Source organism: Eulemur rufifrons, chromosome 7 (assembly GCF_041146395.1).
Source record: "Eulemur rufifrons isolate Redbay chromosome 7, OSU_ERuf_1, whole genome shotgun sequence".
Classification (NCBI taxonomy): Eukaryota; Metazoa; Chordata; class Mammalia; order Primates; family Lemuridae; genus Eulemur; species Eulemur rufifrons.
Window position 1 is genome coordinate 12,214,105 of NC_090989.1, and position 17,373 is coordinate 12,231,477.

Consider the following 17,373-nt stretch of genomic DNA (forward strand, 5'->3'; position numbering starts at 1 on the left):
ATAAGCCCGGGTCCTGGTCCTGAAAAAACTAGACGAGGAAGGAAGGGGAACTGAGTGTCCAGGGCAGAGATGACACATTGTCTTCCCAAACACATGGGACAGGTATATTATCCAGCCTCCCCACCCATCACCCACCTTGTACCACCTTGCAGGATAGTGGACCAGTGAAGTTCTGGACAATGGAAAGGACAGAAGTGATGTTTGTCTCCTGTAGGTCTGGCCCTTGGGACCCTGTGTGACCCTCCACGCCCTCTCTCCCCTGCCTGCTGTCACATGTGGATGATGGAAGGGACAAGGACAGAGTCTGAGGCCCCAAAAGATGGCGGAGAAACCCGATGGAAGGAACCTGGGTCCCTGAATGACTGCATGGAGTACAGCCTCCCGCCTTGTCCAATCGCATTGGACTTTGGCATGAGCAAGAAATGATTCTTTATTCTGTTCTACCTACCATGGAGATTTGGGAGTTTTTGTTTCAGCAGCAAGCCCATGGTGACTAATACTCCAGCATTCTGTCAACTGGTGCTTAAATGTTACATAGAAAGATGGTAGGACTTTGGAAAGTATCCCAAACATCTCACAGGTTTGCAATGGTGGTGATTCTCTCTCACTGGGAGAATCATTACTTTGAGTTAATCATTTCTTTGCTACTGAAAAGCTACAATTAAAGTGAGTTAAATTACTAAGGAGATAAAAGGGATCAGAGGCCTCATTCATTAGCCTACCAGTCATCACTTTTCACAGTTAAAAACTGCACGAGCAAAAGTGCAAAGCCGAGGCTGGAGGGACAGGCAAGTTTGGAGATATCACCGCGTGTGGGAGAAGGGATGGAGAAGTTCCCCGGGCAGGCAGGTGGAGGCCCCAGAGGGAATTCGGGCTCTGGAATCCCTCAGGTCGGCTGCTTACTGGGACATGCTCCACGTAACCTCTTTAGCTCTCACTTTCCTCCTCTATAAAGTGGTGGATTTCTGCCTACCTTACAGAGTTAACGTGTAGGTGATAAGGAACAAACAGCATAAGCACAGCACCTTAAGCAGAGGCTAGGTGCATCAATTTCACTCCCTGGGGAGCCCAGGAGGGCACTAGAAGGCAAAGAGATCGGACATCCAGTCTCTGTAGAAAAGAGAGCCCAAGACAGGGGCACCCCAAATCCATTGCTTCCCAGCTCAGCCTTGGTTTTGGCCTTACATCTGGAAAAAGAGTAGATGATGTCTGCTTTCACAGTCTGTAGAACTTCCCCAAAAGCAGGGCTCATCTTCACAGGGGCTTATACCATTAATCATTTGTCCCCAGGTTTGAGGATGTCATGGAGGCATGTTTCACAGACAAGAGCACAATGCTGATGGAAAAAATCCAGCTAACTGTGCATTTAGATAAGTTTGCTGGCTTCTTGCTTTTGAGCCTACAAATGCCTGAAATCCAGTTTCTGAGCACTCTTTCTCAAAAAACTCAGCTATTCTCTTTGAGAATAAAACAGCTTGGTTTTCTTAAAGCCAAATAATAATACCATTTCCAAAGACATAAAACAAAATAATACTGCTAAGCCTTCTATACACGCCATTTCAAAAACATGTAAAGGAATCAATCCCAAAGTGTATGTGATTAATATACTCCCAAATTTCTCAATAATGGAAAAATAATCCTGGAAATTGGCTGCTAACATTTGACAAGTAGAGTGACAACAGCCCCTGGCTCTGCGGCTTTTCTACCTTGAGAAATGAACATTTTTACATCTTTTGGGAGTACCACCTGGCACCCAGCTACCTTTTCCTACACACATACAGGAGACTGTTTTCCACTTCCCCTGGGCTTTCAATTCTTGTACTTAACATTGGCATCTGATGGTCAGTTAACCAATTATCATGTTACCTTTTCTCCCAGCATGTTCTACTTTTCCCTTTCTGTACATGGACTGATTCATCAAGCACCACACTTTCCCCTATATATTCATGTATATTTTAAGTGGATCTTGCTGTGTAGATGCCACGTGTGTATTTACGTGCATGGATTTCAGATCCCAGTGCCTGCCTAGACATTGGTCCACACACGTCAAGCCACTATTTGGCCACCCCAGCTCACTCAAACAAAAATCCAAAGTCCTTATGCCATTAGGGTCCTTCTAATTCATCCATTCTCCCCCTTGTCTCCAGCCACAGTGATCTTCTTGTTTCTCAAAAATGCCAAGTCTACTCTGGCCTCAGGACCTTTGCTTTGACTGTTCTCTTGGCCTGAAGCATTCGTCCTCTGGATATCTGCTCCCTCCTTCCCTCCCTTTATTCTGCCCCTTTCCTGGTGGCTCCGTAAGACAGCACTCCTCCTGCCCTACCAGAGACATATTGCCTGTTTCTTCCCTTTTGAATGTGAACAGGGACTTTTATTTATTGCTATATCCCTGGCACCTAGAGTTTGTCATATAGTATTAACAATATGTCATCATATAGGGCAACGAATAGTTTTTGAATGAATGAGTGAGGAAGACCAGCAAAGCCAGAGCAAAGGTGAATGAGCAACTAGTAGATTCTCATTAATACTCATCAGCAACCAACATCACCCAGGACTTATAGATTTCTCTATATAATATGCTGTGTGTGTGTGTGTGTGTGTGTGTCCGTGTGTATAGAGAAAGAGGATATCAAACGATTTAAAAAGTTACTCTAAATGTGCTGTGCTGTGTTGGACTTAAATTACAATCTTTAGATTATGCTACTATTTTATTTCGAACAGGTCTAGGAGGAGTTCATTTCTGCCTTTTCAACCAAAAGTTTCAAGTCCTATAAAAATGAACACCTTGTTCAGCGACCAGGGACAAACCCCAGAAAGTTATGCATCGAACACCATCTGGATTAGATTAGTTTAAAAGTAACTGGATCAATTCCCATTTACCCCAAGCATCTAAACGGAACACTTTTTCTTTTCTTTGGGATGCAGAGTAAAGCCCAAACTCCAGAGCCACTTGGCCATGAAGCCGGGAACATGGTGCATTTGATAACTTAATGCAACTTTTTACTAGCACTTAAAACTCAGATATGAAATCTATCCTTGATCTCTTCTGCTTGGAATTGGCCAAATTAGTAGCGCTCTCCACATGGACAACAAAAGGCTTTCAGAAACACTCAGGGTCGCGGACCAATCAGAAGGACCCACGGAGCCCGGCACACAGACACGGAGGCGGAAAGGCGCTGCCTCTCCACCCACCCGCTGCCGACAGCCTTTCAACTCTGCCCACTTGTAGGATGTGTAGGACGATCAAGGTAGACATGATACGTTCAAGGTAGAAATTAGGACTGCAGGGCATTTATTTCATGCTTTATTCAGTTAATTGGAAGATTACATAGTAATTTCACTGCTCAAAATAATAAAACCTTTTTTTTTCTCACTTCAGGGATGACAATGTTTGGAGAGTGGCACTATAAACCCCAAAAATCTATTTTGAAGGTGAAAAGGACTGGATTTAGGAGCAGGACAGGTTTGCTGTACTCCTGACCCAACACGCTTTGTTCCCTAAGCAGTTAAAAAGCTAGAGCCTGGGAGTTTCTAAAACTCGAAACAGATGTAAACAGCGTATCCAAAAGGCTAGGCATAGAAAACAGGTTGGGTGACTTGGCTATATCCATTTCAGCCTCCTCATTGGCTTGGCGGAGCATTTTGGACAGGTCATTTAACTTCCCCTTCTTTGGTTTCGCCTCGGAATAAGGGGAAGTCACGGCATTTCTTCCCTTGTATTTCACAGAAACAGGGGAGGCTGGACTGATAGTCAGCAAACGTAAAGGAATACAGGCGCCCCTGCAGCAATTAGGCTGGCCTGGCCTCGGGCTCTATATTCAGCCTTAATTGGTTCCCTGGCACGCTCAGGGTGACCTGGCTCCGCTGCACAGATTGGCCCCAGGGGCCCACACGTCCTCAGTCCTCCCGTCGGCCCTTTGCTCACTCTTCCCGTCCTTCCCTTGCTGACAGCTGTTGCTTCCGACCACCCTCACCTCACGCTCACTGTTCTTAATCTGCTGCCTCCTTTCATACACCACAGCCTGGGGACAGCTGAGGGATGACATCCCGCATCTCTGAGCTCCCAGGGCATCTAATTTATTCACCATCATCCAAGAATATTTTTTTCTAGTTCTCTGTTCCCGGCCATCTTTGGAATGGTTAAGTTGGTGTATATACGATCAGGCCTCCTTATTTGCCGATTCGGTATTTGCAAATCCGCCTACTCACGAACGTTTATTTATAACCCCAAAATCCATACTTGGGGGGTCTCCTGGACATGTGCAGAGTGGGGAAGAAGTTGAGTCACCTGATATTCATGGTCCCAAATGAGATCCAACAAGGTGACACTCTGCCTTCCGGTTTCAACTCTCACATCAAACATAAGTGCCCTTTTCACGATCTATTTATTGCCATTTTTTCCACATTTTGTGGGGGGTTTTGGTGGTAATTTCGCTGTTTAAAATGGCCCCTGTGCGTAGTGCTGAAGTGCTCTCAGAAATTCCCAAGCACAAGAAAACAGTGATACACCTGATGTGTTAGAGACACTTGGCTCAGGCACAAGTTCTAGTGAACCCCAACTTCCGGTCCAATCCCTTCCCAGGTTTAAGGGCTCCTCTCTAAGCCCTGGGTCCAGGATGTCCAAATAAAGGAGGGAATGTTTACCACCTCTCTCTATGCAGGTTGTTATAATAGTGTGCTCGGAGTTATTGTAAATGTAAAAGAAAGAGAAGAATTGGAGAGACAGGGAGAAAGAGACAGAGAGAGAGAGAAGGAGAGAAATAAGGACCCAGGACTCTGCGTGAATTAATAAAGTTGCGTTGAAGAGAAGCTGCATTTACAGGAAGTCAAGGCTCCGAGTTTGGAGGCCAGGCAGTGTGGGGGTGAGCAAGGCTGTGGGAAAGGAGCAGGGGCTCAAAAACCAGCCGCGCCTTCTCCATAGATGTGAGGAGGAAACAGGACAGACTGGGGGCATGTGATGTTATTTTTAGCCCTTGAATAGCCTGGCTGTTGGAGTCCTAAGGGCTCTCGACTAGTGATCCGCAAATGCCATTAGAGGGCTAAAGTGCTCACTGTTCTCTCATTCAACACAAAGAAGACCCAGGTGTGGAGCTGGCCTTGAGGACAAGACAGCCAATTGCTTCTTGAACTTCAGGAGGTAAGTGCTGCTGGGAGGTGAAACCAAGAGGTAACCAGGTGGACATGACCCTCAGAGAGCAAAGACAGGTGTGCAAAGGTTCAAAGGAGCTTGGGTGTGCGCTTGGCGCTGAGGCTGGAGAAATAAGCAGTGTCTTGCTAAGGAGTCCAAATTTTAACCTAAAGGCAGGTGGGAGCTAGTGCAGGGCTGTGACGCCGGTCGGACTGGCAACGCAGAGAAGTCCTGGGGTGGCCTGTGTGGGATGGACTGGGGAGACCCTTGGAAAAATCAGGGTAGATGCAGTCCTAGGGGGAGGGGGTGAGAAATGAGGAAGGCTCCAGTTGAGACAGTGACAGTGGAGAATGGGGTGGGAGGGGCTGGAGGGATGGAAATTCAGACGAATCCATGAGTTTGCAGCCTGCGCAGTCCCATGGTGCCCCACACTGAGAAGGGCCCCAAGCTTGGCTTAATGTTCCACTGTCCGTCTCTCAAAAGTCTTCATCATTCTCTATTTGAACCTATGTTTTATAATCCAACAGGGCATTAGAACATGCTGGCAGACAAGACACCCACAATGTGAGTTCCCACCATCCCTTGCCACTGCACTCCCATGGAGTGTTCTTGATGCCCTTAGCGTAGAACCTTGGAGGGCCACGGTGCATGGGAGCCCAGCAAGACTCCAAGTGAGCAGAAGGAGAGCATGCCACGTCTGCAACTGAGTACACAGGAGATGCTGACGGCACACAAGAGGCCACACTTTCTGTTAGAATCAGAATCTGCTTTAAATGCAAAGCAAAGGCAATGGCACTAAAGAAACAGGAACAACTGGCCAGGCATGGTGGCTCATGCCTGTAACCCTAGCACTCTGGGAGGCCGAGGTGGGGGGATCACTTGAGGCCTGGAGTTCGAGACCAGTCTGAGTAAGGGCGAGACCCCGTCTCTACAAAAAAAAGAAAAATTAGCCAGGTGTGTTGGTTCGTGCACCTATAGTCTCAGCTATTCAGGAGGCTGAGCTGGGAGGATGGCTTGAGCCCAGGAGTTCGAGGCTGCAGTGAGCTATGATGACGCCACTGAACTCTAGCCCAGGCAACAGAGCAAGACCCTATCTCCAAAATAATACGACAACAAAAAAAGAAAAGAAAGAAAAAAAGAATAACCATGGAGCCCCATGCTTGCCTTTCTTTCTTGTGTGATTTCCCTGTAAGTAGCCAACAACTCCCACTGGGCATGGTGACACAGGAGAGGGAAAGACAGGGGAACGCATAGTTCTGTTTCCTTTCAGTTCTTCTTTCCACATCGGCCAGCCAAAGGTAGAGAGCAGTGGTAGAAGGTGCAGGTATGAGACAGTGAAATAAAAACCAGTTGAATTATTAATAGTTTCCTGCAGAGTTCTCATTGTTCTCATGAGGAAAAATAAACACACACGCAAAATACAAATTATGTCATTTCTGTGATTCCACGTGCGAGTTAAATGTTCTTATATTTGCATTTAAAACTGGCATTGCCCAATATAAAGAGGAACAGTAGAATCCATGCTAATAATTTAAAATGTCAATTTTTCTTTACTTAGAAGGACATTAAATAGCAAATGAAAAACACCATGACAAGTTGAGAGACAGAGAGACCACAGAAGAAAGGAAAGTGCTTTATATGTTAGTATCTTTAACAGCACTTCTCTTCTGCTTTTTGAACAAGGGGCTCACATTTTCGTGTCCCACTGGGCCCTATGCTGCCAGCCCTGACTGTAGAGACAGCGATTTAGCCATGGAATCGGCAGGGGTAGGTGGTGGGGACACGAGGTGTAGGGAGAGGGAGGACTTGGGGTGGCTGCGGTTTGGAGCCGGGTTTGTGACTCTGTTCTGGACGGGCTGAGCCTGTGGTGCCCGCGGAGCACCCTGCCTGGGAGGAGGGACAGCAGCAAGTCATCAGCACATGGCGCCAGCTGAGGCCGGGGAGACGCTGGGGAAGGCAGACACTGGAGAGATGAGGCAACAAAGAAGGTCCCATAAAGGAGACTGAGAGGAAGGGGACAGGAGACAAGAGGAGAACTAAGGCAACAGCCAGAGGCAGGTGTTAGGGGGTTGCCTAGAGTGGGCTTTTCTTAGCTCAGGTGACCTCGAGCAAACTGTTCAACCTTCCTATGATCACCTATAAAATGAAAACAATAACAACAGTGCCCAGCTCAGGGGTTGTGGGGAAGATTAAATGAGCAATTACATGGCAGGTGCTCAGAACTCGGCTGTATTCATTTCCTAGGGTGCCGTAACAAGGTGCCACAAACCGGGTGGCTTAGAACGACAGAAATGTATTGTTTCTCACTTCTGGAGGCCAGAAGTCTGAGAGGAAAGTATCCAGGGGGCCACACTCCCTCTGAAGTCACCAGGGAAGGATCTTTTCCAGGCCTCCCTCCCAGATTCTCATAGTCCCTCGGCTCGTGGAAGCTAAGTCCAGTCCTCATGGCACCTTCTCCCTGTGTGTGTCTGTGTCCAAAGTTCCCCTTTCGATGAGGACACTAGTCATGCTGGGTAAGGCCCACTCTAACGGCCTCTTTCTAACTTGGTTACCTTTGTGAAGACCCTAGTTCCAGTGAGGTCACATTCTGAGGCACTGGAGTTGGGACCCCAACATACCCTTTTTTGGGGGGGACGCATATAAGCCCTATCAACTGCTCTGCCCGGCGTCAGCTCTGTACAAATGTCCGTCTTTGTTATTGTTACCTGCGTTAGCTGTCGTTTTCTTCAAAGGTATGAGGAAGAGACCAGCAAGGGACAGCCTGAGTTTGAGGAACCTAATTTGTTGTGGCCACAGTCTCCACAGCAACGTGATGTTCCTCCAGCAGCCCAGGTGAAGGTAAACACATGAAGTTAGGAGAGGGAACAAAAAAAAGGGAATGACACTGACAAGGAGCCAAAGACAGCCACAGGCAGAGACACTGGCCAAGGCAGACAGGGAGAACAGCTCCCGGCTCTGTCCTCCCACTTCTGTTTGGGGCTGGCCAGAGGCCTGAGCCCCAGGTGGACAGAATAAACACCAGCTCTTCTCAGCCTCAGCCAACACAGACATACTGAAGGCAAACCAAGTATTGACCATCTATGACAACAAATAACAGGGTTAAGTTGTGGCGTAGAGAGGTCTTTGGCACCAGCACAGGGGATGCGCTCAAGCCGACACGTTCTGGTGCTCTCTGAAACGGCAAGCACCGGCCCTGATCTGGAGATGGCAACAGACAATAAACGAATGGAGTTACAGGTTGGGCATCACCTGAACAGAAGTTATTCCTGGGGCTAACTTGGAAGACGTCAATCCCTGACGAACAGACAGCTAGAGCTGCAAGGCGGGCCAAAGCTTAGAAAACGGGAGTTTGCTCTGTTTCAGATGGAGGACTGAAAAGGAAATTTTTAAAAAATGCAGCGATGAAAGACCCACTGGCAGCAGTGTGGCCCACAACAAAGCCACAGGTGAGCAAAGTCTGACTCTTCCACGCCCCCCTTCCTAAGCGGAAGCCCTTTCCGGGCTGAGCACTCTCCTGCTGCTTCCTCCTAACACCAGGAGCAATGTTGGAGGTGCTATCCCTGGACCAGCCCCCCTTGCCAAAACTCCAGCTTCCAGAACCTTCCCTCCTTTCTCCTCTTCTGCTTTAACACTTGCTTATCCCGAGTTCAAGACCCTGACAGCCTTGCGGGATAAATAACTAAGCAAGGTGATCACTTAATCTGAGCAAGCATGGCTGATGATGGCTTCTGCTATGCAAAAGAGGGCCATGCCCACCTTCGCCAAACAAGCAACGATCACCTCACTGTAATGAAGTGAACCAACCTCAGGTTCCTCCTGATGTGATGCACCAAGAACACAACACCACAGCTGTGATAGTCCTGTCCCAAATGCATAAGAACATGACCATGAAGAAACATCAGACAAATCCCAAACGAAGGGGCATTCTCTAAAATAACTGTCTTGCATTCTTCGAGAATGAAAATAACAGGAAAGATAAAGACTCAGGAACCGTTCCAAGTTAAAATGAGCCTAAAAAGACATGATAACTGAAAAATAATGCATGATCTGGGATTTTCTTTTTTCTTCTTCTTCTTTTTTAGAGACAAGGTCTTGCTCTGTCACCCAAGCAGGAGTGCAGTGGCAAAATCATAGCTTACTGCAGACTCAAACTCCTGGGTGCATGCGATCCTCCTGCCTCAGCCTCCTGAGTAGCTGGGACTACAGGTGTGAGTCACCATGACTAATTAAAAAAAATTTTTTTTAATAGATGGGGTCTCACTGTGCTGTCCAGGCTGGTCTCAAACTCCTGGCTTCCAGCAATCCTCCCATCTCAGCCTCCTAAAGTGCTGAGATTACAGGCATGAACCATCACACCTAGCTGGGATCTTCTTTTTCTCTAATGTAAATTATGGGGACAACTAGTAAAACCTGACTGAGGGCTATAGATTAGAAAACAGTGTTGTAGCAGTGTTAATTTCCTGATTTTGTTCATCATCGTGGTCATGTGGGAGAATGTCCTTGTTCTTAAGGAACACACAGGAATATTTAGGAGTAAAGGATATCTCATCTGCCACTTCAAAAAGAATAGAGCAAATGTGGTAAAATGGCAACATTGGGGAATCTGGGCAAAGATCACAAAGGATATCTTTATACTATTCTTGTCACTTTTTGGTGTCTGGGAAAATAATAATTAATATTTAGTATTTAATAAATAGATGGAAAATATGCCATGTTTTCTAGCAGATCTCAACTTTGGCTGTATATTAGAATCACCTTGGGAGCTTTTAAAAAATATCCATGCCTAGGCCCCAACCCAGAGATTCAGATTCAATTAGCTGGGGGTGGAGCTCCAGACGTCAGTGTATGTGAAACACACCCCAAGGTGGTGCTAGTGTGAACCCAGAAGAATAATGAACAGGCAGTTCAGCCCTTGGTATGGTCAGTTCTAGGCTGGGACTCTTTGAGCAACCCCACATCTGCTTGTTTGGAGACCTGATCCTGGGGGCAGCCTGGTGACTCGAAATAGCAGCACAGTTGTGGGTCCAGTCTTGGTCCTGCCATTGATATGCTGGGAGACATTGGGTCAAATCCTTGCCTGTGCCAAGCCTGGGTTTTCTTGGGTGTAGAATGAGGCTGACCAAGAACTGCCTCCGAGGCTAAAGAGCATTCTAGGAGGAGGACACACAGTTCCTAACTGGACCCCAATGCAGGGTTTACACAGGATGACTGCCTGAAATCCTGTGACGTCCGGTGGCAGAAAGGGATTTGGACAAGCAGGGCCGACCGATTTCTGTTATTACTGACAGGTCCCATGGGGTGATTCCCTGCACCCCTGGTCCCTTCACAAGGACTGCAGTCTGGGTAGGTTCTTGCAAAAGGCGCTGGAGGAGGCAGGAAGACACCAATCTTCTCCCAGCAAGAGGGAGGCCAAGCTCCCAAGAGTAACTGAGGCACCACCACTGGCTCCTTCGTGAGGCACATTTGGCCCACGTTCCGTGGGAAGCCCGGTGCCCTCACCCGGCAGTGCTGAACAAGGCTCAGGCTCCACCCTGATCCCAGACTCCAACCTCTGCCCTGCCCTAGACTCACCCAAAGCTGCACTGCCCAGAATGGTGGCCACAGGCCACATGTGGCTACTGAGCAATGGACACGTGGCCAGTCTGAACTGAGATGTGCTGCAAATGTAAAATACACACACACTAGACTTCCAAGTCTCCATAAGCAAAAAAGAATGTAAACTATCTCATTAATCATTGTTTAATATTGATTAATGTTGAAATGATAATATTTTGGATATACTGAGTGAAATAAAATTGACTATGAAAATTCGTTTCACCTTTCTTTTCCTTCTTCTAATGTGGCTACTTGAATGTTTAATATTACATATGTGGATTACATTATATTTTTATTGGACAGCTCTGTTCTAAAGCCTGCATATTGTCCTTTTGTGACTTATTTCCCTGGTAATGATTTTATTAAAATTAAATTGAGGAAGGATTTAGTATGCAATGGAATCAACTCTGGGCCCCAAATACCCTGCAGTGAGAATTCCTCTTTGGTTCTCAGGCTTCTGTAATTCCAGCAAATTCCCTGTTCCCTACAGTGAAATGCAGATATTGTCAGATAATGTTCATTTCTCACAGCTTGCTTCAATAATAACAATGGTAATTACGCTAATTTACAACATTCAACACTGCAATTTTAATCCAGCCTGTGAGACCGAATCACAAACATTTGACATTCTTTAAAGCTCTCAATTAGTGTATCAGACTGCATAAACTCTACCTAATAATTTGCCTTCCCACGGAAAGAGAATATGTAGGTAATGAAGATAAATGGCAGAGTAGACTTTCATCTAAGACCCTTTGGCAGAAATGAGTCGCATTCCAGAAGGTTCCTGAAGGTCCCACAGAAGGCTGTAGTTTAGGGCTGGTTTGCAAGTCCCCATCTGACGGCCTTGCGAAGATGAAGGCCCCTGGCTGGTGTCACACACGGGAGCAAGGACCTGAGACATTCCTTGTGGTCAGATCTCCCTTAGTGCACCAGACTGGTGCAGTGGAGAGTCAGGGGGGTTTTGTGTGTGTTCTGTTGTCCACAGTCTGGTTTTACCTTGGACCCAGCCTGGTGTGTGCATGGGGTCTCCATGTTAGGTTTTCCGTTATGAAAAAAGCTCCTTACATTCAGTGACTCCCCAGGGTTCTCGAGGAACTTTCTGGAAACCAGGAAGAAGAAAACAGAGGTTGTTTTGCTGAGGATGGATGACACTGGCCACAGGACCCAAATGAGTGGCTTGAGTAGAAAGTCACCTCCACAACATAGACTGACAGTTGGCCACACTGTGGAAAAACTTCCCAGCCTAGAAACTTATCATCTATTCATGGTTCAGAGGGATCCAGGGGTTAAATATGATGTTTCAGTTCTTTTTTTTTTTTTTTTTTTAATATAGTACATAATCTCTATTAACCAGAGATGGCAGAAACAGGACAAAATGTGTACTCTACATAAAATATACATGTGATGAGAAAAATCACTGTTCACTGTTTCAATGTCCAGGAAAGAAAACAACTAGGCAAAAGCATCTTCAAAAACAAGTTTTTCCTGCTTATTTTTTTATACCATCTGTACCCAGCAGCAAATACTGAGTGTATGAGGCATTTGGGAAGATCAATGATGTCTCTTAGGCATTTTCAAAACTGTATTGAAAAAAAGGGTAGTAAGGTCTTGCAAGAAGATGCTCTGCAAAAATAAGTATATAGTGTATTCCATTATATTATATATATAACACATACATAGTCAGAAATGTTTTTACTTGTATTGCAGGAAGCCGTATTCATTTAAAAGACATACTAATCTTGGCTTAAGAACACGATGCCTTTTAACTAAAAGGGCATCCAGGAATAAGATGCTTCGGTTTCTTAACGCGAGCTGATCCTGAAAACCGAAGTCCTACAGCACCCAAGTGAGCAGGAAGGAGAAAACGAGCAGAACCCTCCCGCTGGACGGCATTCTTACATCACCCACTTGAAAATTAAATCTGAAACAGAGTTCTGACAGGCCTGCTATTTTCTTCAGTGCCAAGAGCCACACAATAGACCTTTTTTTTTTTTGGACAAAGCTCTTAAAATGCTTGGAAATTCAGATGGACTGAGTCACAAAACTGTACAAATACTGCACACCCATTCCCACTGGTGCCCCTGCTTGCTCTCCTGGAAACAATACTACATTTTCTCTCTGTTTGGCAGAAGGAGAGAAATATTTTAAGTAGAGTTGCGACTTGTCTGAAAGAGGGGTGACTGAGGGGAGGGCGAGTTCTGAAAGTGCGGACCCTCCTGCGGCCTCGTGGCCTCCGGGCAGGGGTGGCAGTCACCATGTCAGAGGAGTCCACTGATGCGGTTCTCCCTCTGCTCAGTGTGGGCCCCACAGCAGCGCTCAGCCGCACGCCCACTCGTGTCCCAGGGTGTGCATGACAGCACAGAGAGCTGGGCGCGCTGCTGCACACGCAAGGCTCCAGCCGTCTGCGCGAGGGCGCACGGAGGCAGGTGGGGCCCAGCGGGCGGTAGACAGAGTCACAGGAGGGAGGAGAGGGCGTGGGAGACACCAAGGGAAAGCACATCCCTGCACAGTCTTCGTGACTTTCACTCTCTCCCTTTTTAAAGTTCAAATCCAATTACCCACCCCCCAAGCAATTGGCAATTGTTTAATTGGGATTTCGAAATAATTGAGATGTGTTGCAAATGCATCCTTGCACCACCAGCGAGCAAGCGACTTCAAGTCTGAACACCTCTCCGGAGTGATGTTTCAGTTTGACATTAACGATGGCAAATGGTGTAGCCTGAGATGAGAAGAGCAAAAGGGCCAAAGTCACAGGCAAGTTCCTTAGAGAAAAGGAAGAGGAGGGAAAAAAGCCCACCGAGCTAGAGAGTGTGGAGAAGCAGCGCAGTGGGCGGCTTTTCGTTTCCTTTGTGGGCTGTGGCGGGCAAGCCGGACTTGAGGACCAGGGCCTTAGAGCTGTCCGGGGACTCCAGACTCAACTCTGGGTTTTAAAAAATGCTTTCACTTTCTTCGGGTTCCAAAAAGTGCCAAAAATAAAACAAGGACAAGTCTAGCCCAGGGTTCCTGAACCTTAGCACGAGGATGGGAGGTTCTGTGTGGCGGGAGGGCTGTCCTGTGCATTGTAAGATGTTTAGCAGCATCTGGGCTTCCACCCACCAGATGCCAGCAGCACTCCCACAGTGGTGACAATTAAAAGGGCCCCCAGACATTGGCAAATATTCCTGAGGGATAAGATTGCCCTGGACCGAGAATAACTGGTTTCAACTGAACATTTGGAAAAGCTAAATTTTCGCTGGGTAAAGATACCCAGCAACCGTAAAGACCATGTGGCATTTTTGGTCCATGTTGACATAACCAAATAACCTATCTTGAATAGCTACAGAGAAACAAAGAAGTCCAAGACAGCGCTTTTGCCTCAAAGTGCTGATGTATGGCTTTCAGAAGCCATCACACTATTTTAAAATAATCCTGGAGTACTTAATTAAAAAAAAAACAAAACGGAAATCAGATAATAGGGACTTTTGCACTTGAACCTCAGGGTTTAAAAAAGCAGAACAGGCAAGACCACAAGATGTGCTCAGTGTGGATCTCCTGCTGTGACAATTCCACACTCAGGACATGCAGCTCCCAGGTCTTTGAAGCCTCTTTGCATTCTGAGGCTGTGGACGGGGCTGAGTCTTTGTGTACAGTCTGACCTGGCCACACAGCCTTCCGCATTGTTAGCTTTGGAAGGAGTGTTTAGTCATTCAGGCCTCAGAGAATAGAGGGAGGTATTTAAAAATGATGTCCCTTAATTTTACAACCAACTTGACAAAAAGAAGCATGTCAGCCTGAACTTGGGTTCAGTGTGCATTTTTTTTAATGAAAAAAAGGACCATAAAATTGCATGCATTCCTTAAACAATATCCCTCAAAAGCTGTACAAATTGGCCTTCAAGATAAGATCATACATTCTCATTTCCACCTGTCTCCTGTCACACAGGCAGCGAGGGAAAGGGACCCGGCAACCTGGGTCTCTCTTGTTCCTCGTTACAGTACGATGATTTATGATTTCTAAGCCTGAGAATTTGGGAAGCCACGGAACATGAAAAGAGTGAAAAATCTTCCAAGTCAAGAGAAAGAAAGGAGATGACTTGGTAGCACAGTGTGCTCTTCTCAGACTGAAACACGACTCTGAAAGCTGTCACGAGTATGCATCGCATGGGCCCTCGCAGACAAAAAGGGTTATTTTATCCAGTTATTCCCCCACGTTGCTGGGGAAAAGGGACTCATTTGTAATCATCAAAGGAATGCTGACAGACTTGAAATGGGATTACACTCTATTATACTCATCCGAATTAAAGATTTGCTTTGGAGATCATTCTTAGGTTTCGTCCTCCCTGTTCCTCCAATCCCAAATGAGGCGATTTGTATTCACAGGACATCTGAGGCAGACATGAAATCAGACTGTTCGCAAACACACGTTTCAGTCTCAGTGGGCTGAGTTTTGAATTTTAATGTTCCCGGTTTTCTGTGTGTGGAAAATTTGCCTCACAGGTCGAAACCAACCCCAAGCATCGCTTCATTCTCTAACTTGTTAACACAGGAGAAATTCAATTTCAGGGGCTTGAGTGAGCAAGTGATACAGGTGTCATAACCTGTGCAGAGAGAACATAAGGGTTAGAAATTCACATGTGGAAATGTAAAACCTACACATGGGGAGAGTTGTCAGGAAAGCCTGTGGACATATGAATAAACCCTCAGTTCCTGGCTCTGTGGTTTGGTTACTAGTTTTGGAGAATGTGACCTGCCAAATCTATCATTTGTTCCTCATACTCCTTTGTTATTTGTGTGTCTGTGAACCCACTAGGAAGCAAGCTTCCCCAGGTCAACAGTGATTCTTTGGAAGAGCCCTATACCATACCTGGCATAGCATTTGGTACCTAGAATCAAGAATGTTTTCCATTCTTCCCCACTGCTACCAGTGTGTAATCACCATAGAACTGAGGCCTACTTCAGGAGGGCCTTGAATATCTCAGGTTAGAAGTCACAAGTCAGTGTAAGAGCTCAAGTGGGTCCAGAAAGCATCACATGACTTTAACCACCAAAAGAGCAAAATATCTTAGAGAACATCCCTCTCAATGCAAGGAGATGACACTCCCTAAGTAGGACGACAGAGCAAGGCATGTGGGTAAAGTGTATTACAAGTTGTACCACTCTTTTGCCCATAATTTTTTTCTTTCTATCCTATGATTTATTCTAGACTCGGTATCCTTCTTCATGAAGTACATCCTTTAGTAGTTCTTTCAGTAAAGATTTATTAGTGGTAAATTTGTCTTTATTTCACACTTACGCTTGAAAATAGTTTAGTTGGGTATATAGTCCTGGGATGACAGTTGTTTTTTGTTTGTTTGCTTGTCTGTTTGTTGTTTGTTTCTCAGAATCTGGAAAATATTATTTTACTATCTTCTGGCTCCCACTGTTGTTGTTGCAAAGACTTTATAGATAATATTTTTTTCTCTCTGACTACTTTTAGGACTGTCACTTTGTCTTTAGTATTTTATAGTTTCAGTATGATACATCTAGGTATAAATTTATTTTATTTATCTTCCTTGGGATGCTTGAATCTGCATCTTTCATCAATTCTTAAAAATTAATTTTAGGATACTATTAGTTCGAGTGTTACCTTTTCCTCATTTCCCCTATCCTTTCTTTCTAGAATGCTGACTGATGTATGTTCAGTCTTCATTCCATCCTCCAGGTCTTATAAATTTTCTTCCACGTTTTCCATGTCTTGTTCTCTTCTGCTTCATTCTGGAGAATTTCTCCAGCTTTATTTTCCAGCTCACTGTTTCTCTCTTCAGCTATGTCTAATCTGCTCTTTAACCTATCCATCAAGCTTTTAATTTTGATGAATATATTTTTCATGTTAGTAGATTTATTTGGTTCTTTTACAAATATGGATACTCTTTCTTGATAGCCTTTTTGTTCCTTATGTTCCCTCTCTTATTTCTTTTTATGTTTTAGATTCCCTCTTTTATTTCTTAAGAACTCTATTGTTGCTGCTGACTACTACTCATATAATATAATTTTGGACTGTGTGTTTATAATCAGCAGAATTTCATCTACAGGAATCCTGAGGGGCCTGTGTTGATAATGTTTCCATGCAGGCAGTATCTGTGCATCTATTTTTGCCAGGTACCATGGGGCAACTTTATTAGTTTCTCAGCTTGAGTTACCCAGTAAAAGGTAACAAGAATTCAAAACCTAGACTCTCAAAAAGGCAGGCCTCTGGTTACACATTCTCAAGGGAAATTATTTTTTTCTCCAATCCTGAGCCCAGACTGAGACAAGTTATCTTGTCATCTTTCCTTGCAAGAAGGCTGATTTGTTTCATCCACCTTTTTCTGAAGGTTTAGCCCTTCAAGATTCTGGCTTTATACAGAGATCTTTATTCCAACTCCCCACTTTACATTGGTCTAATGCCTTATCTCCTGCCCACGTGTACCTGTTAAATTCTGGTTGTCAAGACCATAGAACAGACTCATGTAGCCATAGGGTCAGTGCCAGCTAACTTCTCTGGTTCTCTGCTCTCTCTTCATCTTTGTTCCCTAGATAGTTCTTATATTTAATCATTTGCCTACGCACTTAAAGGTTGTCTATTATATTTTATTCAGCATTTCTAAGTGTTTTGTCAGGGGAATAATTTCAGAACACCAGTTTCACCATATT

The 17,373-nt window shown here is 45.4% G+C and overlaps 1 protein-coding gene across 3 annotated transcripts in view; it reads right to left on the reverse strand.

Annotated features, from left to right (window-relative positions):
* The window catches only part of EVA1C (eva-1 homolog C), an 82,312-nt gene that overhangs the window by 56,873 nt on the left and 8,066 nt on the right, over positions 1 to 17,373 (reverse strand). The gene's annotated exons all lie outside the window — the stretch shown is intronic.